The sequence below is a fragment of the Desmodus rotundus genome, chromosome 7 (genome assembly GCF_022682495.2).
Source record: "Desmodus rotundus isolate HL8 chromosome 7, HLdesRot8A.1, whole genome shotgun sequence".
NCBI classification, from domain to species: domain Eukaryota; kingdom Metazoa; phylum Chordata; class Mammalia; order Chiroptera; family Phyllostomidae; genus Desmodus; species Desmodus rotundus.
In genome coordinates, this window is record NC_071393.1 from 8,430,719 (window position 1) to 8,458,667 (window position 27,949).

The 27,949-nt window shown below is 48.2% G+C and overlaps 1 long non-coding RNA gene across 1 annotated transcript; it reads right to left on the reverse strand.

Annotated features, from left to right (window-relative positions):
• Positions 1–3,544: 3,544 nt before the first annotated feature.
• On the reverse strand, positions 3,545–11,280 carry LOC123480418 (uncharacterized). Its single transcript, XR_006656428.2, has 3 exons — positions 11,126–11,280; positions 4,279–4,483; positions 3,545–3,682 (listed from the first exon to the last, which is right to left on the reverse strand). It is a non-coding gene; the product is annotated as an uncharacterized lncRNA (long non-coding RNA).
• Between the last annotated feature and the right edge of the window lie 16,669 nt (positions 11,281–27,949).

Sequence of the window (27,949 nt, forward strand, 5' to 3'; positions counted from 1 at the left end):
GAGTGCCGCTGGCTCTGAAAACAGGCTGCTTGCTAAATGCCAGCTCTGTTACTTACTAGCTGTGTGACCTTGGGAAACTTACTTAACTTCTCTGAGCCTAAGTTTACTCATATGCAAAGCAGAGATAAAAACACCTACCTAGGGGGCTGTGATGATTAAATGAGATGATGCACAGTAAAGCGCTTAGCAGAGTAGCATCAAATGGGAAGTATATAATACTGGTATTATCATTATCATCATTGTTATTCTGCATGCAGAAAAATTTAAATAGCTCTTGACCCTTGGACACAGTGCAAAGGGGACGGTGGTGGAAAATAAGACTGGTTGGTAGAACAGTATCATTTCTGGCTAAGAGTACATAGAAGCATAAAATTTGAGAGCAGAAAGGAATATTCACGATTATTTGGTTTACTTTACAAGTAAGGAAGTAAAGCTGAAGTATGCAGGTAGAGGGCGAGGTGACTTGTCCAAGGTCACAGAGAAGGTCAAGGGCAGGCTGGGACAGAGCTCAGGCTTCCTGATGCCCAAACACTGCTTTCTCATTGCCTTATCTATCACTGATGAGTGGATGGAAGGGAGGTGCCTCTTCCCTGAGTGAATCCAAGTCCACGGTCACAGGCAGATGTTCCAAAACGTTGCTGGTGGAAAATTCGAGGTGATGTATGGTATTTTTAAGGGATGTTTCCATAAAGATGCACCCATAATTGGGAACAATAACCCTCTCTGTTGACAGAGAAGGACCAGTCATTTGAATGGGACGTGCAGTGGGAAGGGAGTGATGTGCCTGTTGGGTGGAGCGTGGACGCAGAGGCCAGGCTGAAATCCAGACGTGCCAGGGTTAAAAGCCACTATTCCAGAAGGGCCCGGAATCTTCTGCCAGTCTTGTACGTTGCTGACGCCCAGCCCACACAGCTGCATGGGACAGACCTGCCCTGGACCCTTCTGTAAGCTGAGCCCTGGCCTGGCCTGGCCTGGCCTGGCCGACTGCACCACGTCAGGCCTCTCCCAAAAAGCATTTCTGCCTGCGCGAGTCCCCTCTTGCTGCTGTCACAGAGGACCGCAAGCCTACTGGCTTAAAACAACACAAACTTAAATGTCCCCATTCTGGAGGCCAGGAGTCTGAAGTTGAGGCGTCAGCAGGGGTGGTTCCTTGTGGGGGCTTCCAGGGGCGCATTGGTTTCCCTGCCTTTTTCTCCTCCTGGGGGCTGCCTGCCTTCCTTGGCTTGCAGCCCCTCCTCACATCGCTCCAGCTTCTTGCGTCAGTCATCACGTCTATCACTACTGATGATAGCACAGGGCAGACGCGTGCTAGGTGCTAGCTGGGGGACAACCGGCAAGGCACTCACTGTCTCTGAGCCATGTCCTCATCACAAAGATGGGGTGACAGGAACACATTGCCTGAAGTGCGTGTGAATGCTGAGCACTGTTGCTGACACACAGTAGGACTCAACAAAGGCTGCCATCTTCATAACGGCAACGGTTACTACGACCACCATCGTCATCATCGTCCACCTATCTCATTTCCATGACAGAGCTCGGGGCACACAGGTGGAGAAGCGTGACATCTGCCTGGGGTGTCAGGGAAGACTTTTCAGAGGAGGGGACCCCTGAGCCGGCCCTGATCAGATCACTGAAGGAATCTGACCAATAGATACGGGGGAGGGGCGTCTGGCCAGAGGAACGGCACGATGAGAGTCTTGGGTGTCAGAAAGTACGCAGGGCGTTTGCAGACCCGGGAGGGCTCCGTGCCAGGACGCAGGATAGATGGCAGCGATCTCCAGGGTTAGATCTTTGGAGGCAGGCCTGGGTTCAAGTGCCGTGGCTCCACATAAGAGATCTGGGACGAGGGGCACCTCGTTTATCCTCTCGTCTGCCTTCATAAAAAGTGTATGGTCATAGTGCTCAGCTCTGGGATTACAGCAATTAAAGGCTACCGTGACTTGCGAGAGGCCCCTGGGAAAGGGCGCTGCAGACTGAGCGAGGAACTGGATCCTGGGGAATCATTTTTGGCCTTCTCCCTGACCCTCTCCTCCCTGCTCTCCATCCCCCTTCCTCGGCCAACAGGAAGCCTGAGCACTGACCTTCCTAATCTTTTGTTTCTGTCCTCCTGAACTTAAAAATAATAGATTTTTCACAGGTGGAAACGATGTCACGAGACCTCTGCTTGTGTAGAAAATGTGGGCAATGATAGCACCAACCTCATAGGCTGCCCTGAGGATTGCTTCACAGAGGGGACGTACAGAAGGTGTTTGCTATTACATTGTAGGAGGTTAATAGCTTAGGCACCGGAGTTGGACAGATTGAGCCCAAATTCCGGCTGTGTCAGTTACCAGCTCTGTGATGGTGGGTAAGTGACTTAACCTCTTTCCATGTTAATTCCTCGCCTGCAAAATGAGAATGATAAGGCCAACCGCCGAGGCCCCTGGGGGAGGAGGGTGCTAAGAGAGTGCCTAGGATGAGTTCATTATTATTATTACTATAGTTATATGATTATTATTACTCTACCCTTTTCGTTCACATATGGGGAAAATTAGGCTCAGAGAGGGGAAGTGCCCTGCCCAAGGTCACACAGCAAGTTGGTGGCAATCCATCACGCAGACAGCTTCCTGTAGGATCAGAGGTCCAGGAGGATTGCTGGCGTGAGTTCCAGGGACTGAAACCTGAGATGGTGCAAAGCACTCCCGCTTCGTGGGCCGTCGTTTGCCTGTGTGAAGGGCAAGGCGGCTTCCCCCATCTGCAGCCTGCAAATCCGCCTTGGTGGCCCTGCATCCCAGGATTGTGCAGCTCTGCCTGCTGAGGAATCAGATGGCACCAGCAGACGGTCTCTCCATGCTATTGGAGCCTGCCTCGCTCTCATCATTTATTTTGGACAGGACATGAGATGGGATATCAAAGGAGTCAGCTGCTGGTCAGAGGAAACAGCTCAGGGGCCAGGACTCCTCCTGGGGCCTCCAGGAGCCGAGTAAACACTCCGTGTGAATCAGAATCGGCTCGCCCATTTTAACCCGACTTCATTAATTGAGACTTAATCGATTCAAAGATATGAGGCAAACTATTTTCTTGGCATAAAGCTTTCTACTAAAACAGAAGTTATATATACTTTTTTTTTAATGGATTTTTTTTATAGAATTAAAGTTAAGATTGGAGAGTTTCAGGCAACAGTTGAGGTCAGAGCAAGAGAAGGGTCGGAGGTCCTGGCTCTCTGCCTCCCACGGAGCCAGGGAATGACCTCACACGCATCCACACGGGGTTTTATTTTTGATTACGCTCTGCTGCATAACTGAGTTTCGCAGACCTTTCTGGAACAGATGCCAGTATGAATAAAACCTTCCTTTGCTCAAGGCGTAACACAGACACCCCCTGATGCCCAGCCAGTGGGCCCAACAGATCCCAACACTGTTCAGGCCAACAGGCACTCCTGCGATTAAGAGATGACTGTCAACACCTGCTGTAACAGCAAGAGCACTTGAGGAGGAAGTGCCGGGGACGGTGGCCCTGGGGGGCCGCAGCCAGCAGTGCCAGCCGGCTTCCGTTCTGGGCATGGGTGGCCAGGTCCCACATGGGTTGAGACTGACGTTTTTCCTTGGCAGGCAGAGCACAGTGGGAAGAACAAGGATCTCAGGGTCCGGAGACCCAGGGTCAGATTCCAGCTGCAGCCCGGGTCGACCCTCAGTTTCCCCATCTGTAAAATGAGAACCCCACTGAGTTCTTGTTGTGTGTTTAAGAGACTTTAATTTTTACGGCAGTTTTGGGGTCACAGCAATGTTAAGCAGAAAGTAGAAATTTCCCATAGCCCCCTGCCCCCCCACCACGCCCAGCCTCCCCCATTATCAGCATCCCCCACCGTGGCGGCACTTTTGTTGTAACTGATGAGCCTCCAGTGACACATCGTCATCACCCCAAGTCCACAGTTTACACCAGGGCTCCCTCTCGGTGTTGTGCATGCTGTGGGTTTTGACAGATGTGTGATGACACGTACCTGCCGTTATAGTCTCATACAGAATAGTTTCCCTGCCCTAAAAGTCCGCTGTGCTCCAGCTGTTCACCCCTCTCCCCACCCAACCCCTGGTCTTTATTCTGTCTCAGCCGTGTTGCCTTTTCCAGGACGTCATATAGTTGGAATCATACCGTACGTAGCGGTTTCAGATTGGCTTCTTTCACTCAGCAATACGCACTTAGGTCTCCTCTATGCCTTTTCATGGTTTGAGAGCTCATTACTTTTTAGCACTGAGTAATATTCCATTGCCTGGGTGGACCACAGTTCATTTACCCACCTACCTGCTGAAGGGCATCTTAGTTGCTTCCAGGTTTTGGCAATTACAAATAAAGCTGCAATACACATCCACGTGCAGGTTTTGGTATGGGCGTAAATTTTTAACTCTCCAAGTGTTCAGACCAATCCAGCTGTGTCTCGGATGTGCAGCCGAAGGAATCCACTCTGGTTGTGTCTGCCATCTGAGTCACTGGACTCTGAAAACATGAGCTGAGAAAACCAGGAAAATGGCTGAAGTGGAGACCAGAGGGAAGGAATTGTCTTTATATCTATAGGAAATAGCAACCTTTTGTTCAACCCGTTTTTTATAGCAAAATCAAAAGGTTATCGAGGTACTTGCCACCCCCCCATCAATTACTATGGTTAGGATGAATAGCAATAGATTGCCCTCCACTTCAACCTGCCTAGGATTCCAAAGTGCTTTTCGAATGCTAATCCATTCATCTTCACAGTAACCCTGGAAGCGTTCCATTAGGCAAAACCTGTATTATTTTTGCCACTATAAAGTACGTAGTGCCGTTCTCTCGATGGAGAAAATAATCGAGCTATGATCTGAAAACAAGAGTGGGGAGAAAATGCTCGAGCTGGTCTGAGCTCACACAGACAGTGCGAGTAACTCCCAGAAGTCCGTGCTGCACTCGGGCCTCTGCTGTGGTGGGAAGTGATGCTTTGGGAGGGTCAGGGCAGGGAAACCCCTTCTGATGATTTGAGCACCGCAGGGTCACAGGAAGCTCTTGGGTTTGAGTCTACTGAGTTAATATTATTTATTATTCTTGGTGATGAGGCTCACGGACTGGGTGACTTTAGGAAATCATGCAACCTCTCCACTTTCCTCACTTGTAAATGGGTTCGCTGTATTTGCCCACCTCTTGGAAGCCTCAGAAACCCCAACCGCATGCAGTAAAGGAGCTAAATGTCTGACGTGGACGTTTGTGGTCCTGGAGAGCAACCTCTAACTGGTGACCCACTTTGCAATCAGCAAACTAGTGCCCAGGTACCGGGAAGCGGAGGGAGGAGGACCTGGGGCAGTGCAGGTAAGTGCACCGGCCCCTGAGTGAGAAAGACCTAGGCTCACATCCTAGCTGTGCCACTCGCTGGCTGCATGACCTTGGGCAGGTCGCCTGACCTCTCTGAGCCTCCGCATGCTGCTCCATGAACTGGGGGAGCCCGGTCTCGATTAAAGGGAACACCCAGCAGTCAGTAGGTGCTTCACAGAGGACAACTGCAATGAACGCCTGTCATTTCCCATCATGTCTCGCAAATTTAATGCAGTTTCCAAGAACACGTGGTACTTGTGCCACTTCCAGGAAACAAGGACAGGGTTTTAGGTGGCATGTGGGAATTCTTAGATTTAGGTACAAATAGAAGGGATTCATCAGACCTAAGGTTACAGTTAATAAATAATTGTCCAGGGGGACACAGACGGGGTAAATCAGTTTGGAGGGGGTGGATGAAGGATTTCCACTGCAAATGGCTGGCTGATGGGGCAAGAGCAAAGGTGCGGGGCCCAGAGCTGGTTTGCGCTCAGCAGTCACACTGCGGTAGGGCTCCTAAGTGCCTCTGAGCCTCAGTTTCCTCGAGTAGAACATGGAATGATAATCCCAAGGGAAGTAAAAATATGGTAAGAAAAATGAAAGCTCTTGGAAAACTACAAAATCACTGTTAAGCAAAAGAGGTTTATTTGTTAACCCTCAATGTGGCTTGACGGAAATCATCTACACTGGGCTGCCTGCTGGTAACACCGTAATGAATGAGTAAAGTTCAACACAGGGATGCTTTCGATCCCCACCCTGCCTTTCAGCATCCTGTAGCCTCGGGCAAGTTATTTAAGGACTCTAGGTGCCAGGCTTCTCATTGCTATGAAGGGGTTAATAATAACAATATGATTTGCAATTCAACTCAAAGGGCCTTCAACCCAAAGAAAAACAGGCAAAGGAGTGACAAGACAGTGTACCAAAAATGAAATGCTGGGTTGGCCAAAAAGTTCGTTTAATGTTTCCCATATGATGGCTCTGGTAGTGCTTAGCTGTCTCTAACTTCATTTGAAACAATTTTGTTAGGTTGTATTGTGACAGCTCTCACATCAGCGGGCATTAAAAAAAAACACACCAAAATTGGTGAATTTTTGTGCAGCCATTTTGACATTGAAGATGGAAGAAAATACACAACATTTTCGGTGTATTATGCTTTATTATTTCAAGAAAGGTAAAAATGCAGCGGAAATGCAAAAAAAAAAAAAGAATTGTGCGGTGTAGGGAGAAGGTCCTGTGACTGATGAACGTGTCAAAAGTGCTTTGTGAAATTTCTTGGTACTATTGAGATTTTAGCTAAATAATTCTTTACTGTGGGGCTGTCTTATGCATTAGAAGATGTTTAGAAGCACCCCCGCCCTCTACCCACTAGAAGCCAATAGCAGGAGATTGCTAACATACTCAAAATATCCAAATCAATAAAATTATTGGTGAGAATGAAAAATGTGTCTTTCATTTTACGGAAAAAAACTAAATGGACTTTTTGGCCAACCCAGTACAAAAGGCTCTTCAACATGCAAACATAGTCTCTATCTCACTCACAAGGACATGCTCGTGAAAGCTACACAGAGCGAGATTTTTCCATCGTCAGATCTGCAGAGATCAATGTGATGGAGCGGTATTGATAAGGTGTGGGAAATGGGTTTGCCTTTATATTGACAAGGAGAGGTAAATTGTTCCAAATTACATGAAAGGCAATTTACACTTTTTCAAGAGTATAAAAGTACATGTATATGCTTTGAGGTGGGCTCACTGCTGGGGTCCACATCCTAATCCCCAGAATGCGTGACTATGTTACCTTTCGTGGCAAAAAGGACTTTGCAGATTGAGTTCATTAAGGATCTTGAGATGGGGAAATTAGGCTAGGCTATCTAGATGGGTCTGCTGGAATCACCGGGGTCCTGATAAGCGGGTGACAGAAGGTCAGCGAGAAGTCCCTGCTGACAAGCAGAAATAAGAGTCACGTCCTCTGAAAATGGAGGAAGAGGCCACAAGCCAAGGAATACAAGTGACCCCTAGAAGCAAGGAAAGAAAAGGCAAGAAAATGGGCTCTTCCAGAGCCTGCAGGAGGCACCTGACCTTCCAACACCTTGATTTTTAATCTCATGAAATGAATTTTGTACTTCTGATCTCCAGAACTATGAGAGAATAAATTTGAATTGTCTTAAACCACGAGTTTGTGGCAAAGCAGCCATAGGAAAGTAATACGTACCTTTCCACTCAGCAACTCCACTCAGTAAAAATGAATAGAGGAAAAGTTATTTTAAATGGAGTCAGGAAGCCTGAAGGGGGTGCTCACACACTACCACTCAATGTCAATTACAAGCCCCAACAGGAAGACTCACACTTTGCATTCCCAACAGGAGGTGTCTACTGCTCCAGGAGGAGGAAGATTTTCTCCTTGCCCAGCAACAAACCCAGCCAATGGAAACCACCACAGCTCAGCCAATGAGAAGTTCTCACCACCGTGAACTCTGACTTTACTCCCACAAACTTTTATTCAAAGCACCCCCTCCCAACTTCCTCCTTTTTCTCTATAGAGTCATATTCCTCTGATTTATTTGCTGGACTTGTCTATAGTCTTTTGCTATAGCAGGCTAGTCCCGAATTGTAGTTCTTTGATATTCCCGGATAAACCCATTTTGCTGGTAAAGTAACTGGCTATTTTATTTTTTAAGGTCAACAGCTTCTAGGACTTCATCCTACAGATATGTCTGGATAGGTACAAAATGACTATGCACAGCATCATTCATTGATATCTGCGGGTTCAGGCTGTGACCTCATGCCCCCTGCAGGGCGCAGGTCACCCTAAGGCACACCTTACCTTTCCTCCTCCACAGAGACTGGGAGGTGATGCCTCTCCAGGGTGCCTTCCCCCTGCCAAACCCACGTCCAGCATTAAATTACAGGGAGGTCAGCACTCGGCAGCAGGCTTCTGGCAGCACCCCCAGGGTCAAGCACTACGGGCCTCCCTGATGACCTAACCCCGCGAAGCCCACGCAGGAGCCCAAATGGAGCTTTTCTCCATCAACAAACAATACGCAGCGGCTCTTTGTCTTCGGTGCAGAGCGAGCCTTTTTCCTGACATGTGAGAAATACTCCTATGTGATATATTAGAATTCCTCAAAGAGGGAGAAAGAGAAAGGTAAAATAAATGTATTTCCACGTCTTCAAGTACAAATCCCTGGGCGAGGCCTCGTGCGATCCTCAGAGCTGGGCTAGAGCTATTTTAAAACTAATGTTGTGCATGAGGCAAACCTACTCAATTGAAAAATCTTCTGTTACAGGATAGAGATGGGCAAGAAATCAGAGCTGGAGCTCTCGAGTGCTTGATTGCGGTTATAAACATTACCGGCTGCCTCAGCAGAGCTGCTCAGAGTCGACCGTAAACCTTTTGTGGGGGACTCGGGAGACGGGGCTGACAAGGCAAGTTCAAATCTTGAGCCTGTTTTAAGCAGTCTTCCCAGGCTGCCAAAAATACCCAGAGATCTGCCTGAAGCAGGGGCAAGCAGTGGACACATTTCTCCCCTCGGCCCCCCTGTCCCGTGAGAGAAGGGACCAGATAAGGAGGTGGGGATGGTTGGGTCAGCAGGTTGATTCAACCTATGTACGGGGCAGAGATGCTTGCCTGGTGTGCCAGGGACGCAGAGGTGCTGCCTTCTGCTGAAGGTGCTCACACTGAGGTGAGGAGGCGGCATGGACTTTGGAGCCAGAGAGACCTGAGTTTGAATCCCTGCTCTGCTACTTATACTAAATTTGTATGGCTCTGTGCCTGAAGCATGTAGCTTTATAAGTCTCAGTTTTCCCGTCTGCAAAATGGAGCTAATAATACCAACCTATGGACTGCACGCTTTAGAGATGATGTATGGCAAGCACCTGGCACAGACTGAGCCCTTGACAGGTGGTAGCTACTATCGTTGCTGTAGAAGTTTAAAGGAGAAAGATCCTTAAATGCAGTAGCAAATCAAACAAAGAGGAAAGGGGAAATCACACACAATCCCAGAGTTGGATGGTTTAGACAGCAAGCATCAGAGGAATTCTCGGGAAGAACGCTGCTAAGACCGCACTCAATCTCTGGTCCACAGAAATCTCCCCCGCGCTTCTGAAGCCACATGAATCCTAGATCTCTTGAAGCAGGCCACATTCGCTGGGGGTTGGTCCTTCCTTTGCAGCCCATTGCGCTCTTCATCCGTTTGCTGTTTCTAGAACTGAACAGCATCATTCCTTCTCTGACACTCAGGTAACCCGGAAACTCATGTGGATCAGAGGGTTGGCCCTGGTAGTGAAGGCAGGGAGGGGCTAGCGGATGTGGCACGAGTATCGGCCAGAGTCAATCAGAAAGGCTGTGACCGCTGTCATACCTGCCTCCACCTCAGACACCAACGACAAGGAGGGTCCCCAGGCCACCCGCACAACTGACCGACTGGCTACAAAACCAAATGAGTTCCCATGACCCACTTAGGCTAGAGAATTCTCTAGAACAACTCATAGAACCCAGGAAAGCACTGAACTTATAATTACAGTTTTGTTGTTAAGAACACAGATCACGATTGGCCAAAGGAAGAGACACACGGGGCATGGCCCAGGATGGTCCCTGACACAAAGTGTCTGTGCCCTCTCTCTGTGGCATCAAGGCATGTCACCCTCCTGGCACATCACTTCAGGGACCAGCCAGGAAGCTCTACTGAGATTAGGCGCACACAGCTGGTCCTGGCATTTCGTTACATAGGTGTGAGTGATGATCACTGGCCATGAGATTGAACTCAGTCTCCAGCCCCCATCACCTCCCAAGAGGTCAGGCTGGCTCAGTGTTCCAACATTCTCATGCTGCGGTGGGTCTTTCTGGTTGACCAGCCCCCTCCTGGTCATATGACCCCATCTCGTGTCAGCTCATCTCTTAGCATGAACTCAGGAGGCTCATGAGTTAACAAAGACACTCCTATGACCTGAGCAACTCCAAGGATTTAGAGTCTCATTCTCAGGAACCAGAGATGAAGGTCAAATTCTTTATTTTACAACGATGTAAAGTGGTGGAGGTCAAGAACGTGCTGCAACACCAAGAGGACGGACCGAAACCCATGGCCATTCTTGATGCTTTGGTCTCAGTGTCCTGAGGAAGCAGAGCTGAACGCACACACCTGGCCTAGCAGTCCGTGTGGCTGAGGGAGGATCCAGGAGAAGATGGGCAGTTGCAGACCTGGCCTCTGCCCCAGGCCAGGGAGGTGAGCACACAGATAAGCAACGGATAAGCTGCTTCACTTCTGAGCTCCAAATCTCTCACAGGGATCCCTCTTGCCCTCATCAGAAACACACAGGGGAGGGAATTCTGGAAAATGCAGCTGAGCCCAACCGAAGTGACGCATGAAAAGGCCACTATATAAGTGTAGGAACAGTGAGAAGCCAGCAGCAAAGCCAGGGCAACGCTAATGGCAATGGTGGAGGGCAGGGAGGGGCACGGTCTCCATGGTATGCATTAAGGGTAGGAAAGGTGTTTCTAGAACAACCGTGGAGCCCCATGACCACTCCGTCGGTCTCTCTAAAGAATGCAGACGCCCTGGGAGAAGAAGTCATCAAGACACAAAGCACAGTGTAGGGGGTTTCTGGCCCTTTCTCTGCATCTAAGTTGTTTCCTCGTCCTTGGCTGACTCAAACCTCCAGTGCATCAGAGCAGACCTTGCCCATGGTCTGCAGCATCGAGTTCGGTTTTGCGCTGTGTTCCTACATGAGCCAAAGGCAGACTCAGAAGCCCTTGAGTGGACGGCTCTGCATCTCCCTCCCTGAGTCCGCTGTCCCCACGAAAGGGGACACACAAAGGACTTACCACAGGCTGGGTGCAGCCCTGGACACTTGCTTCCTGCAGGCACCCAGCCATGACGGGGCCTCTCCTGCCAGCTCCTTCGGCTGCCTCTCAGCCATTCACAGCCTGCCAGCCCTTCTGTCAGAGAGGAGGAAACTGAAAATAGTTCATTTTACCACCTGGACACCTGTTTGGAGAAAAAGGATGGAGGGAGATGGAAGATCTGGGTCTGAAATGATGACTCAGGTTATCAGTTCCTCTCAGTTATACATCCACAGTGTACCCAGGAAAAGTGAAGATACACAAGGACAACAGATGCAGAAGAATATTCGGGGTAATTGATAAACTGCTAAGAAATGGGGCTACTAGAGCCTCCGCTTCCCGGGAATTGTTTAATTTCAAAACGCCATCCTGTTGCTGGGTGACACAGCTTTATTTTTGCCTTAAAAAATATGGTCAAAATATCTATAGACTAGAAGCCCGCACCTGAGCAGGCAGCCTGGGTCCTTCTCCCTCTCTTCCCCTGAACCTGAGCCAATTGCAAGTCCCACAGACTCCACCTCCAAATAGCCTCCCAAGTCCAAGCGCTGCTCCTTCTCTCCTTCCAGAGCAGCGCCCAGCCAAATGCCATCGGCCCTTGCCTGTGTGACTGTAAGGGCTTCCCAGCTGACTCCACGTGTCCTTCCCCTGTGGACCTGGGCTCCTGCCGTATTCCTGGAATATGACATATTCTCGTCTGCTTCCTGGAACAAAAAATTGCCATCATGGGAGTTCCACCTCCTCCAGGTTCTAGACACCAGAATGCAAATTCCCAGGCCCCCTTGCGGACATGGGACCTGGAACCCACACACTGGCTGCTCCCAATGCAGTGGGTCTCGAAGGTCCATTTGCATGGATATAGGTGGCAACAGAAACCTCCCATGGCCTGTGGCCGGAGCAGCAGTGGCGGTGGCCCAGAGGCTGCCACGTTAAGACGTGACACTGTGCTGGGTGGGAGCAGCGTGGATGGCTGCGCCCCTGGCGTCTGGTGCTCAGCAGCAGTAGCAGGCACAGGTTTAAGTGCCAGGTGCTCCGCCAGCATTGTTTTGGGGGCTGCTCTTGGAAGCTCCACCTCAAATCTGGTTCTCTCCAGTCCTCCAAATAACTTTGTGAGTGACCTCATGTCCTTTGATAAATAAATCTCTCTTTTCTGCCTTAACTAGATGGAGTGGATTCTGTTGTTTTCCCAAAGAACTGACTAATACACCCCTCTTCAGTCTGTTCTCCCTTCGGCAGTCAAAATGATCTTTTGAAAAACAAATCAAATCACTCGCCTCCTGGAAAGGCCCTGCATGCCGGGGGTCCCGCTCAGCTCGCCAACATCATCCCACCTCACGCTGCATCTTGCTCTCCCTGCTGCGGCCACGCTGACTCCAACCCAAGTTCTTCCCCATCTCCGGACCCCGCACCAGCCATTCCCTCTGCCTGGCAAGTTTTTCCTTCCACCCTTCCTGTGCTTGACCCCTGGGTGGCAGCTCCAATGTCACCTCTTCCAAAAGGCTGGCTAGGACCACCCTGCAGCCAAAGAGCATGCCTCCCTAATTGCTCTCCACCTGCCACACTGTTATTTCCTTCGGAGGGTGCTCCCCAATCCATCATTCATTCACTTGCTTACTTGCTTATTGTTGTGTTGCATTGGTGGTTATTGTATCACCTGCTGTGTTGTTGATTGGCCGTCCTCTTCACTATACTGTAGACCCTATGAGGGCAGAGATCACGATTCCTCATTTACAAAGGTCCCGAGGCCTAACACAGCCCCTGCCCATTGCAATAACTCAAGAGAGCGTAGTTGAATGAATGAATCATAATGGGCATCTATGTGCTAAACCTGTTTTAAGCACTATATACGTATATTAAATCATGAAACTTCACACTAATGGGGTAGGCACTATTATTCTCCCTGCTTTACAGATGAGAAAATGGAGCACAGAAAGGTTAAGTAATTTGCCCAAGGGCACACAGCTAGTACATGTGAGAGTGGAGTTTGTACCTAGATGGTCTAACTTAGCATCCATGGTTTCAGGTACAGCTGCCTCACGGGAAGAAAGGGAAGGAGGGAGGCAGTGAGGGAGGGAATAAAGTATTGAATAAGCACGTGAGTAAAAAGTATTATATAAGCCCAATATTTTCAGAAGCACGACAATCTCTAGAGATGCCTTTGAGTCCTAGGACTGTCTTATTTAATTGGGTAGAAGCTGGAGTTGCTGTACGTAATGAGAATTCAACTCATGGAGCACTTGGGTATTTTACCAATTCCCTTGCCAGATACCGGTAAATATTATTACATCCACATTTCACGAGGGAATTGGGGTTTCAGACGCGGAGTCACGGATCTTTTACTGCATGCTGAGTTACAGAGCCTCCCGTGGAACTCAGAGGATGCCCGGGGGAGAAAAGTTCGAGCTTCACCAATTGAAACCCTACTGGGCTGCTCCGTAGGCCCAGGCGTCAGCCAGGAAGAGCCTCCAAGACATTTCAGGTCACTCCTGAGCACCGCCAAATTCACGCCTTAGCTAATGATTCTCTCAGCCCGCCCTACACACCTTTTGGACTGAATTCTGAACAAGCCAAAGTTAGCATTTTCCATTAGCAATAGTAGATCATACCGCACATCATCAGATTATGCTGTGAAGTGTAAATCCTCCCTGTTTGAGTCTCTTCTGAGTAGCTGGAATAACCGCAATAGAGCTACAATGGAGACCAGTTACGCTCTCCCCAGGCCACTCGAGAGTAAATGAATGAAACACAATGCTGGCCGGAAGATTTGTGACTTCGTTGTTTCCAAGATTAATGAAGGGGTCTGCACAAAACTATCGGCAATGCTTCCCACAAGAGCTGAGGCTCCAAGTGATCTCTGCTTTGCTCTTTGTACTTTCAGTCTCTGTGTATTTATATTCTCTTTATATTTCCCTTCATGTCTCTCTGCATTTTCTAAGTTTGTTGGTATGTTTTGTTGGTGCGCATGTTCCAGTTGCTTTTATAGTGAGATAAAAAAAATAATAATAAGCCTACTTTTGCACAGGTAACCCCAGGAAGGGGTTCGATAGCTAACCTGAAGCTCCATTAGTGTGGCCATTTGGTAAGCTCTACAGAGCCCTGAAGCTAAAAGGTGGGGTGAAGGGGCGCAGAGCATTGCTGAGTGGGGTTCAGGGGAGACTGAGGCCAATGCCTGGAGACCAGAGGACCCGGGGAATGGAAAGAGTCAACCTAGAGGGTTCAGGGCCTCTGCCGGGCAGGTGGCTCTCCCGTTGTTAGCACTAAAAACCCCACGTCCCGGGAAACCCTCGACCCCGGGCACACAAGCACAGCTGGGCACCCTACCAGGGCGTGGGGGCAGTGACGAAAAAGAGTCGGCGAACGCAGAAGGCAGCTGTGGCCACCCGGCAGCTTTGATCTGTCACCTTCATGGACATTCAGAGCCCTTTAATAAAATGGCTCATCCAAGAAGCCTGGCCTTTCTCATTCCCTGAGAGGCCCCCCTCATTCCCTGAGAGATGACTTGATTCTCCATTTGTTTTCACAGTGGCCTCTTTAAAGTCTCAGCTGTTCCAAGGAGAGTAAATAGGTTTTAAAATTAATTATCAATTAAAGGGAGGTTAATTGGCACCAGGCTAGTCATCCATTTTGTCTGTAACTGAGGCAGCCCACCCCTCCCCCTCCCCAGAACCCAAAGACCTGCACCAGGGCCAATAAACCCCAGCAGTAGAAGCTGTTCATGTGTGACCCACAGGCTAATGAAAATAATTCCTGGTATTTACGTGGTTCCTTTCCCCTGTTGGAAGGTGAATTCTGTGGTCATTATGATTTTCCAGTTCATCAGTATGTAAGCCAGTCTTCTAGGTGGGCTTACCGAATTTAAAAAAAGGGCGTCTCGCAAATATTTTTATTGGCATAAAGATTTTTCACCGGTCCCCACTGCACTTAGGGAAATTACCGTGATGGAGTAAATGAGAGTGGCGAGGCCCTGCAGGAACAGCACATTCGTCACCGGGCGGGTACTTTCCGCTGTAATTACCAGCTTGCTCATCTTCTCCTGTCCTGACTTCAGTTCAGCTCCTGAGATGGGATCCTGTGACTTCCTCGCTCCTATTGGAAGGCACAGGATCCCTTCAGGAGGGGAGAAGGCTGTGGTTTGGGTTAATAATGATCCTTTGCTGAATTCCACTGCTTCATCTGACCTCATCATTAATGAATATTTATAGAGAGCCAGTCGGGAGCATTTTTAAAGTGAGTTCAGACCAGACAGGTGAGCGCTTGCAACCAAGACAATGACATCATCTGGTGTTAGGATGGGCACGCATATCGAAATATGTCAAACTGCAAACAGGACCCAAGACGGCAGGGGCAAGCTCCTCTCTGCATGCTGTCACCAACCCAGAATGCCTTCCAATGCGGAAAACAGGACTTGCAAATGCCAGACGTCATTTGGGTGTTCTGGGAATATCAATTGATGATTTGTATCAAGCAAGTCTCTTGGGAGTTAGTGTGGCGAGATCGTTGTTCGTGTTAGGCAAAAATGCATTTGGGAGCTGCCCTATAAACACGGCACGCTGTTCCCCCACTCTAATCTCCCGCCCCTCTCCGTTAGTCTCAAAGGGCGTGCTGGACTGGCATGGGGCCAGCACAGGCCACGGTCAACTCCTCAGAGCACCTTACGCAGTCGTTCTCCTCTGCTAGGTCACACACAAGAGGCTGGTGTTCACCCCACTGAGCAGAGGGACGCCGAGGCAGAGGGGAAAAGGGACTTAGTGATTTGTGGGGGTCTGGGGGGTGGGAATCAGGCTCAATGGACGGAAGGAAAGCCAAGTTCATTTCCTGACTCCCGGGCTGCCGTTCTCCCTGGGACCCCCTCTGGTGTATCTACTGCTGTTTCTTTTTCTCCATCCTCGGTCTTCCCTTCTCCATGCCGAAGGTCATTCCCTTTCCTTCCTTGCCTCTCTTGACTCAGGGTTTCTCAACAATGGCACTGCTGACATTTCGGGCCAGGGAATTCTTCGTCATGCACAGGCGGCTGTCCTGTGCATTGTAGGATGTGTAGCGGCATCCTGGTCTCTCTCTCTTAGATGCTAGTACTACCCCCAGCCAAGCTGTGACAGCCAACAATGTCTCCAGGCATCGCCACACGCCCCCTGGGAAGCAAAATCTCCCCCTGCTGAGGACCACTATCTCAGATGGACCAGCGACGATGCTGCGCACTGTCAGCTCAGCACAAGGGGGGTGGGGCGCCCGCATCCCCCGCCAAAGTCTCTCCAGAGCGTACCACCTCAGATGACCCCAGCTTACAGCTTTCTCCATAAACTCGGTGGCCATATAACTCCTTCCAAACCAGACTCCTCCTGGGAGTGAAAGGGCGCGGCATTCAGGATCACCCTGGGGTGACAGGTGTAAACTGAGACAGCCCCGGGCAGACGGGACATATGGTCACCATAACATAAGCCTCTTCTTACGTTAGGCACTTGTTTGTGTGCCTAAAGCTTGACAAAGGGACTTCCCAACGTCCTGTTCGCCTTCTAAGTCTCCGGCATTGCACACCCGGACGGGGTTCACCAGATCACCGTCCTGAGTAGCAGCTCGTCGAGGGAGGTGCGGAAAATGGACGAAGACTAGAATTTTAATACAGGAACCAGGCTGGCAGACTAGAATCTTAATACAGGAACCAGGCTGGCTGTTCACAGCAGCACTACCATGATCACCGACAGGTGAAGCAGCACGTGTCCATCGACGGGCGGACAGGAAGACAAGCGCTGTGTACACGTACAATGGAATATCGTCCCGCCTCTGCGAGGAAGGGAATTCTGGCGCATGCTGCAACATGCGCAGGTCTTAAGGACACTCTGTCAGTCGCAAAAGGACAAACTCTGTATGAGTCCCCTTATGTGAGGTCCCCGGAGTGGTCGAAGTCGTAGGGACAGAGGGCAGACTGGAGGTTGCAGGTTGTCAGTGGCTGGCGGGAGTGGGGAACAGGGAGTGGGGGGCTTGGTGTTTAATGGGTTTGGGGTTTCAGTTCTGCAAGATGAGAAGAGTTCCGGGGTGGGATGGTGGGGATACACAACTACACTCATGCACAAGTACGTGGATGTTTCTAATACCATCGAACTGCACACTTAAAAATAGTTCAGATGGTCAATGTTATGTACGCATATTTTCCACGATTAAAAGTGATAGTAAAGATGATTCAAAAATAAAAGGAATCAGACCCGTGTTCAACAGAGAAAGGCCGGGGGTGTGGCAAAAGCGCTGTGGCTGGGTGTGTGGATTCCCGCCTCTGCGACGGTATTTGGGCCTGTCGGGCGTGGAGGCAGGAGCGCTGCACTTGTCCTAAGAGAGAAGCTGTGCTCGCCCAGGCCAGACAAGCCCCAGGGATCCGCAGGAGCCTCCTCCAAGAGTGTTCTCCAGTTCTCCAACCCTATTGCTCCCCCCACCCCATTTTTTAAAAAATCAGTCATTGTCCTAACCCAAGGCAGCTAACAGAAATAGCAACATCCTCCTTGTGTGTCTCCGTGTGGTGTCCCTGCGGTCTCTGGTTTGCAACAATTTTTTTGAGATGCTATTTTTAAATCCCCTATTAGCAAAAAGGAAGACTGCATCTTCTACCACAGGCAACCTGCCCCGCTCCCCTCCTCCCAGCTCAACCCATGGACTCCTTCCAATACGAAAACCGAAAACCGAGAACAATTTGTTCTGATCTGCCACCGTGAGTTATTAGAGGGAGCCTCAGCTGCCACCTTCTCAACGGGCTTTATGCAAAGTGCTCCCTTCGAGGCTGTGCTGTTCAGTGGCCGGACCGGCTTCACTGGGGCTCTGCGTGGAACTTGCCATAAATGGGGTTAATCTCTATGATCCAGAATGAATGTCAAAGGACTCACAAAAGCAACAGAGTGCAAGGTTGGAAAACCTTACCGCTCCAGTACGTGCGGAGTGCGGCTGGCCCCCGCCAGTGATGAGGAGACGCCGGGGCAGAGCGTCATGGGTCAGCAAGTGCGTATGACAATGACGGGGTCGGTTAACAGGGTGAAAGGTAGCCCGGTTCCCAGATTGCTTTAGCACTCTTCATTTAACCTGCAGAAGGAGGCTTGAATGAACTGAACAGCTGAGGACTCTGGAGGGGACAACTATTGGGGTGGGGGGGGGCGGGGTGTAGGTGTGGAAAGGTCTAGAGACAACTTAAGATTTCGGGCAGAAGGGACACGCCCCGCGGCTCTATCTGCTGAGCCGTGAACGTCTGTCTCCAACAGCTGAAGGTCAGAGCTGGTGAGTCTGGGTAACAAATATTAACACAGCTTTTATGTCAAGCGAAGTCAGACTATTTCATCTTTCACCCTGCTCCTAGGGAAAATACTGTCCAGGCGCTGAACTATATCCAGACACAAAACCAGACCCGCTCATCTCGTTGGGAGTTAACTATGGAGGGAAATGGAATTTAGCGTGGCTCCGTAAATATTCATTAATTCAGCAAAATGGCCTGACCGTGGGCAAGACCCGGTGCTACATAGCTCTGTGGATAGCAAGATAAGAGCATTTTGAAATGACATATGTTTAAGTAAGGCTACCTTGTGTTTAAACACCGACGTATCTTTCCTAATTTAGGACGGAGAGGAGATAAAGGCCCGGTGGCAAGCGGGGACATCACTTTCCATGGCTGACGGGAACCCTTCTTTTTTTGTTTGCTGTTACTTCCGCTAAGTACGTTTCTCAGAGTGAAGATAAACATGAAGGCCAAGGGAGCTTCACAAATATTTGTCCTCTGGTTAATATTAATGTTTGCTCATGTTTGCTCGAATTTTCAAGTGTACTCTGAATTGGTACTGACTGGCCATAAATGCACGGGCCGCGAAACTGCCAGGAGCTGGGGCAACGCAGGTGCTAGTTTCTTCGTGACTATTTTCAGAGCCTTTAAACGGTGTCCCTGGCGGTTCTTTTTCCTGTATTTCGTCTTTATTGCCGATATTAAGCCCTGATATTAAGGGAGAACAAACTAAGCACTCCTAGGTAAGCGCTTTAAATTCATGCCCCATTTCACCACCTTGTTCCGGCCTTGACTGGCCTCCAGGAAAGAATTATCATTCCCATTACACAGACTTGGGGAAACGGCCACAAAAAAGAAGTTCCTTACCGAAGGGCGAGGGGTTTGCACCCCAGGCTGTGTGGCTCGGGAGTTCTCCGTAAGTATGCAATAAAATGAAAAGGTACGCTTTGCTTTCTGAAGGAAATACGGAAAATAAATGAAATCAGTGTTAGTTTTCCATAGTGTTATTATGTACGTCAGTTTTTCAGATCATTAATCGCTTCTTAGAGAATAGGGAAGGGATGGGGAGACTGAGATCTCAGGAATCCAGAACCACTGTTGGTTCATGAGGAGGTGTTGCTGAAATCATAATGCTGATCAGTGGGGAGATACAATCAATGTGAAATGTTTCATCTACACCCAAATTTCAGTAAATTCAAGTACAGCATAAGTTGAAATAGATCGTGAGGGCAGAAAAGCAGGGGGAGGGTATTGGGAAGATGATGGGCATTGGGGTTAAGTGATACCAGATCCGAATGCCGCCGGCTTCTTCTAAGCTGTGTGACCTTAGGCGAAATGCTTAACCTCTCTGAGTTTCAGTGTTCTCATTTACGGACCAAAGGTACTAACACTCTCTTCAGCAGGGTTACTGCGAAGTGTAAGTAGGATAAAGTACACAAAGCACCCGCCCCATTGGGGATGATCAATAAATATTAATTTCCTTCCCTTCCCCATTCACTAGATATAAAATTGTTACTGAAATGACTCAGACTATGTCTGAGGCTAGATTTAAAATGGTATTAATAGACTATGAAGAGATTGGAAAATAATCACACTGGGAAATTTATTTGAGGCAGAAAAATGATCTACCTTTATGACCCGAATATATGCATCTCTGGCCTATGTGTGTGCATTTGTGACCCAAACGTGAAGGTGTACCCATTTCTGGATTGGTGCCACTAACATGTCAAGAGACATAGGCCCACTTCCTCATGTCAAAGACTTCCTTCAACACAACCCTTCCCAGAGTCTGTTTCTTAGAGCTCAGAGTCATCCATATTTCCTAAATGGAAAACTAAATGAGCCCAAAGTTTGTAAATCACAACATACTGTATTATCTCCCTGGGAAGTTTTAATATACTTTAACGGCAAACCTATGTGACCACTGAACCCTGTCCCAGTTAACACCTATTATTCATCTTATGAGATTAGTGTACCGATACACACACTGGAAAATGCTCTTTTTAGATCAGACAAAACGCTACTGCATTTCAACAGCATTAAAAGAAAGAAATATAAATTTCTACTCACTTCTAACTTGACCTCTGCACTGGCTTTCTCTTTCAAAGTCATCTCGGCTTTTACATGGACTCACTTTAGTTTATTCTACTCATTACAACAAAGGGCAGATCATCCCTGCTCCAGAATGTGAGAGCTAGACTATCACACTGCGGAGGCAAATGGCATCGCCGAGAATAAGGTGTGTTTCCCACACCTGACGTCCCCTACAGGGAACGAGCAGAAGGACTGTGCTTGTGTCAATGTGGGCGGAGACCAATTTTCTGTGCTTAAAATTCCTTAAAAGTTCAACTGTCCATATTTGGCACATCAAAGAGGATTTCACTGGCCACATCAGAAGGATATTCCTTTCAAAAGAGCCCCAGAATCAAACAGGGCATAAAAGTGCAATTTATCACATTGTCAAGGTCCAGCAAGGTCCCAGTCCACGTGCTAAGAGCCCCTGCAGTCCACAGGAGCCGTTCACTCAATAATCAATGACAAGAGTCAGCAGAGACACTATCAACAAATTTGTAGAATGCTGTTCTACTTGAGACACTGTTGGCCAATGTCAGCCATGAAGCTGGAATTTCTTGCACAGCTGGTGCATGAAAACATTTGGAAGCCGTGGTCAGTAATAGTCCCGTTTTAGTGTTTGAGTCAAATGCCTTGTGGGAAGTCCAATTCTAAGATGGCCCCTCAAGACTCTCAGCTGCAGCTGCACATATACCTTTTCCCAGTTAGCCAAGCAAACACCAATCTAGGGACCGCGGAGAAGGGATGCTGCAGAAGCAATGAAAGTCCCAAATCAACTGACCTCAAGAGACAGAGATTCTCTGAGTGGGCCTCCCCTAATCACGTGAGCCCCGCAACGGTGGGTCTAGACATCAGAGACAGTAACATCAGAGAATCAAAGAATGAGGATTTGATATGCCATTGCCAGCTTGAGGATGCAGGGGTCACGTGGCCAGCAAGGAAGGTGGGCAGCCGCTAGGGTTTGAGAGTGGCCCCTGCTGACAGTCAGCAAGGACCTCAGTTCTATCCACACCGAAGAAACTGAATTCCACCACCACCGAAAATGATCTTGGAGACAGAATTTTCCCCAGAGGCTCCAGATAAGGACTCACCGCAGATACCCTTGATTTCAGCCTGAGCAGAGAACCCAGATCTGCCACGCTGGACCTCCAACCTACAGAACTGAGCCAGCACGTGGGTAATGTGTTACGCAGCAACAGGAAAGCAGTACAAGCCTCTCCCAACAAGGCAGGCAGTCTGGGGGGCACAGAAGGCAGTGCTTAAGTAAAAGCACGCAATTGCTTTCACCATCGATTCCCTGCTGCTTTTCCAGGTGACAGTTGGACGTTAGAATTAAAATAAAAAACAGAAGTGGCAGACAAGTAATCACAATGAGGTATCACTTTGCACGCCTAAGGTTGGCTCTTAGAAAAGAAAAAAGAAAGCAGGAAGTGCTGATGAGGACGCAGGGAGACTCAGACCCTGCTGGTAAGAATGGGGAATGGTGCAGCCGCTTTGGCAGACAGCCTGGCAGGTCCTCAAAATCTCAGACAGAGAGTGATCATGTGACCCAGCAATTCTGCTCCTAGGAATATATCCAGGAGAATTAGAAACATAGGTCCACACAAAAACCTTGAACATGAATGTTCATAGCAGCGTTACTTGTATGAGCCCCAAGTTCCAATCAATCCAAATATCCATCAGTGGATAAATGAGTAAATAAAATGTTATGTACCCATAACATAAATGGAATATTATTCATCCATAAAAAGGTGTGAAGTATTGACACATGCCACAATGTGGATAAACCTTGAAAACATTATGCGAAGTGGAAGAAATCAGTCATGAAAGGCCATATATTGTGCAAATCCATTTACCGTATTTTGCCGTGTATAATGTGCTCTCATGTTTTTGGCCCAAACTTTCAGGAAAAAAAAAATCTTTCACTTTAGTTTTTTAATTCAACTTTTATTTATTTATATTTATATACTTGGTTTTTGTATTATAAAGGAATTTTAGCATTTATTTTTGAACATGTTGTGGTACAAGAAATTTTATGTAACAAATAATTGCAAAACATAAGAACAGATACAAGGCATTTCAGGTACTACCCATGTATAATGTGCATCCTTATTTTTCCCTCAAAAGTGTGGGCAAAAAAGTGCACATTGTACACAGCAAAATATGGCATATGAAATATTTAAGGTAGGCAAATCCATTGAGATAGAAAGTAGATTAGTGCCAGTAGATTAGGTTGCCAGGGACTGGGAGAGGGGGACATAGAGACTAATTGCTAATAGGTATGGAGTTCCTTTTTGGGGGGTGATAGAAATGTTCTGGAATTAAATAGTGGTAATGTTTGCATAACATAGTGAATACACTAAAAACTACTGAAATGTACACTTTAAAAGGGTGTATTTTGTGTTACGTGAGTTATATTTCAATAAAAATTTATGTAACAAAAAGCTCATAAATAAAGTGTTTTTCCCCCGAATACTTCTATTCTCTGTGTTTTATTCCATCCCCAGCTTTTTATTGTGAAAAGTTTCTGACATATAGTAAAGTTAAAAGAATGAAATCCTGCCCTGGCTTGTGTGGCCTAGTCAACCGAGTGTCAGCCTGCAAACCAAAGGGTTGCTGGTTCAAATCCCAGTCAGGGCACATGCCTGGGTTGCAGGCCAGGTCCCCAGTAGGGGGTGTCTGAGAGGCAACCACACACTGATGTTTCTGTCCCTCTTTAAAAAATAATAAATAAATTTTTAAAAAGAGTGAATTCCTGACTATCTTACACCCACGTTCAACAATTGCTAACATTCTGTCGTGTCTGCTTGAGCGCCCCTCGCTCCCTTTCCACTCATGCACACACACAGTTCGGGGTTTCTTTAACCGGATCACTGGAGCTGGTCTTGCCCACAGCACAAGTACACTGTTTCTGAGGGTAAATCACTTCTCTGGCATTCCCCAAGCCGGCTAACACTGGTGAGTGCCTCACTCGGCTCCAGAAAACACTCCCCTGTAGCGCAGAGGTTTTCAAACACTTTGTAAGAGAACCGTTCCTTTGACTGACACTATTCAGGTGAGCTTCAGCTACCCAGGAAGCTAACACTTGTGAGGATTACAGGTACAGCACTCAGTACCCAGGGAGTGAGTGAGCAGCAGCTGATATTATCGGGTTGCAAATAAACCAGGATTGCTGAAATAGTAAGCAAGCAGCATAAGCTTGGGTATAAACCACAGGTCAAGGTCTTTTGAGGTAAGCACTGGGTTGCTATGATTGATTAGTGATGTCTGCGTGGGCACCAGATGTGGTCTATCCTGAGTCAGCATGTTTTCCACATCTGATCTAGATTTACAAATACGACCTGCATGCAGAGCAGAGGCCTGTCCAGTCAAAAATCGATTTGGATAAAGACATCTGGCTTCTTATTAAATGCTCTTCATCGTGCCTGACTTTTGCTTCCTGGTGTCATTTTCCTGCTTACGTAGGCAACCTGCCACGTACACTTCTCTTGAACCGTCCTCTCTCTATTGCCCAGATGACAGAAACCATGAGAAAGTTAACAGACAAAAACAACACGTGGCGTGACTACGATCCAATGCCAACATTTATGAATGCCTAGAAGCAGGAAGAGAAGAAGGAGCGTCACAAAAGTAAATCAGACCTTCCCGTCCCTTTCTTTTTTAAAAAAATTTATTTATTTGTTTATTTATTTATTTATTTATCTATTTATTTAGAGAGGGGAAAGGAGGGAGAAAGAAACATCAGTGTGGTTGCCTCTCACACGCCCCCTACTGGGGACCTGGCCCACAACCCAGGCATGTGCCCTGACTGGGAATCAAACCCTTGACCTTTGGATTCACAGGTCGTCACTCAACCACTGAACCACATCAGCCAGGGAGTCTTTCAGCTTGAAATAATTCAGCATCGCTTCCTGTCCTTTGGGAAGTGGCTTCCAGGCATAATTCCTCAAACGGGGAAGATTTTTAAATGTGTCTACATCAGAACCTTAAGTGATGACTCAGTGCTCCACGGCAGGCAGGGGATGGTCTCTGTGACTATTTTGGCATTTCATTCATGATGCTCAGTCAAGTCATCTCTCTTCTCTTATATGAAGACGTTCTACAAACCCACTCTAGATAACAATAACCCATCGCAGCCATACAGCATAATATTTTTCAAAGGATTTTCACAAATATTGTCTAATGTCATCTGACCTAGATGCGGAAGAGTATATTATGATTCTCATTTCATAGATAAAAACTCAGACACTCAAGGATCTGAGAAACTAAGAGAACTCCCTGAAGTTACATGGGGGTGTCTAGCATGATCCAGTATTTCTCCCGTGGACATTATGTGGGGTCACAGAAGGAGCCCATCCCCCTGAGAAGCTGCATGAGAAATATGGGCAAGACAGCAACCCTCTCTGAGCCTCAATTGCCTTATCCGTAAAATTACAAAAGCAGGCTTGAAATGAGAGGTAAAGATGTATAGAGTTCATATGCCCCTGTGGTGTGCAGAAAAGTGGCCCTCCAACGATGTATATTTATTTCCCAATTCCCGCAACCTGCAACTATTACCTTATATGGCAAAAGGTGATTAAGTTAAGGATCTTGAGGTGGGAAGATCATCCTGGATTATCCAGGCAGGCCCTAAATATGACAGAGAGGCAGACGGAGATTTGACACTCGGACACGCAGAGGAAGGAAGTGACGTGAAGAGAGGCACAGATGGCAATGATGGGGCCGCAGGCCAAGAAGTGCCAGCAGCCAGCAGAGGCTGGAAGAAGCAAGCAACAATTCTCCCCTAGGGCCTGCAGAGGGGGTCGGCCCTACCGACACCTTCACTCTGAATACACGTGCACCACCTGGGCACGCACACATGCTGCATATACACGCACACACAAAAACAAGGGTGACGATGTGCCTCTCTCAGAGGGCCACTGGGAGGACCGAGATGATGCCTGCTCCAGGTCTGCCACAGTTCCTGGCACCTCATTACCACTCAGTAGTTGCACGCCACTTGTCACAATAGGAAAAGCCATTGTCTAAAAGTAAAACTCAGACTCAAGGTAGAAATCTGGATGAGTCTCCTAGGGCTGCTATAACACCTGACCGCCAACTGGGTGGCTTGAAACAAGAGATTTAGCTCACCGTCTGCAGTCGGAGGGCTGGAAGGGTTGGGAGGGCCATCCATGTTCTTTTGGAGGCTTGAGGGGAGAACCCATTTCCTGGCCTTTTCCAGCTTCTAGAGGTCCCTCCTGTCCCTTGGCTCACGGCCCTGCATCGCTCCAGCCTCTGCTTCTGTCGTAGCATCTTCTCTGACTCCGACCCTCCTGCCTCCCTCGCATACACGCCTTTGCGATTATGTGAAGCACACCTGGGAAATCCAGGACACTCGCTCTATCCTTAACTTAATCACACCTGCAAAGTAAGGTATTGTAACATACTCACAGGCTCTGAGGATTACTAAGATGTGGACACTTTAAGGGCCATAATTCTGTCTACAACAGAGAAACTTGGGGCTCTGCTTCATCCATCAGAGGGAAGAGAAGTACTACAAATGGGCCTGGGTCTTTTCCCAGTTGAATTCAGTGGGAAAAGATGGAAATGTGTATTTTTTTTAAAATTGTTTCTTCTTCAGATTTTATTTATTTATTCCTAGAGAGAGGGGAAACGAGAGAGAAAGAGGGAGAGAAACATCAATGTGTGGTTGCCTCTCACGCACCCTCCACCTGTGACCTGGCCCACAACCCAGGCACGTGCCCTGACAGGGAATCAAACTGGCGACCCTCTGGTTCACAGGCTAGCGCTCAATCCACTGAGCCACACCAGCCAGGGTAGAGATGTGCGTTTAAATACAATATTTATACCCAGCAGACACTTTCATGTGTTCAGGAGCCTATTACATTAGGAGACTCAGAATCCAACAGGCAGATGACTAGCCTCATACAGATAACAATGGGGACAGTAGGAGGGACCTCAGATAATGCTCCTCACTTTCTTTCAAAAGTTAGGAGAATTATCACCCGGCAACACTTCTGCTGCTGCTTGTCGGCAGCTCCTGTAATCAATGGAACATTCATCCCAACCGTGTTTCCTACCATCCCATTTCCATGACATCATCGCTTCTTTGGGTAGGAAGGAGCTCTGCAAACTTTCCCAAAGGAATGCATTTGGCTTGATCCCAGCTTGCTCCTCTGCATCGTCTACTCTCTTTTCCTCTCAGAATCTTCTAAGCCAGACCGTTCCAGTTTCTTATAAATCTGCTGCCTCTCTGCCCCCGTGTCTGTCCCCTCCTACCTTCCTCTCTCTCATTCCCTGCCTGGAAAAATCTTCTCAGTAACACAGATGTTCAGACGCGATACCCAAAGCGGAGAGGGCTGTCCAATGCTCAGAGTATTTACCCACAGTCTAAAGGCGGTGAAGTGGCTTCCCAGGGTGGGACGAGGTAGGGACAAGAATGGGAAGTGGCTGCTAATGGGTATGAGATTTTGGGGGTTGGTTGCACAACTCTGTGAATATATTAAAAACCACGGAACGGTACACTTTAAATGGGTACGATATCTCTCAACAAAGCTATTAAAAAAAAAAAGACTCAGTCTAATAAGCTCAATAAATAAGAACAGACCAGATTTCCTTAGGAAGTATTCCTGTTTTCTTGATAATCCAAAAGGCTGCATCTTTCTTTACTTTAGCATAAATAAATGCTAGTGATTTAATAAGTTCTATTATAAGAACATCATGCCTCCCAGAAATCTAGCCCGGCCCCCTTGCTCCCTGGGTCCATCTTACCAGCGGGGGATACGAAGCACAAAGATTATCACACGGGACCCCTCTCGAGGAGCTCCGTGTCTACTGGAGGAGACAGTGAGGTTGATGGACTGTGACACGGTGACATAATAAGAGCTGTGACAGAGAGGAGCAGGAAGAGCTTCAGGAACACAATAGGAACCAGCAGAGCTCACATAGGTTTAGCCTGCCTGACCCATTGAAGCCAGAAAGCCACCCCTAGTACAAGTGTCCCTGTCATCCCAATGCCATTCACAATGTCCCCTGGCCTCAGGCCATCATGCCCTCCACCACCCTACCTGTTAGCCAATACCTGGGCTCCTGGGTCCGTTCCTCTTCTCTGCCTTGCTGCTCTGCCTCAGCCAGCCTGGGGTTGGGTGGAAAAGCAAGGGATGCTCTTTTAGGGAAGTCTTTCCAGCAAAGGCGACACTTCCTCCTAGTTTTGAAGGATGTATGAGAGGTGAAGAAGGGAAGGAAGAAAGAATTTTAAGTCAAGGGCACACCTGTCCAAAGACACAAGGGCTGGAAGCACATTCAGTCTAATTCCAGGCATTAGAAGCGGTCGTGGCTGGCCAAGCCTGAAGAAGGTCATATGCCATGTACGGGGCAGGGCAGGGGGGCAGCTCCTGAGGAGCATCATGCTGAGGAGTCAGGACATGACGCTGGGAGCTATGGACACTCTTCAAATGCCCACGAGAGACACAGATGTCCACAGCAGCACT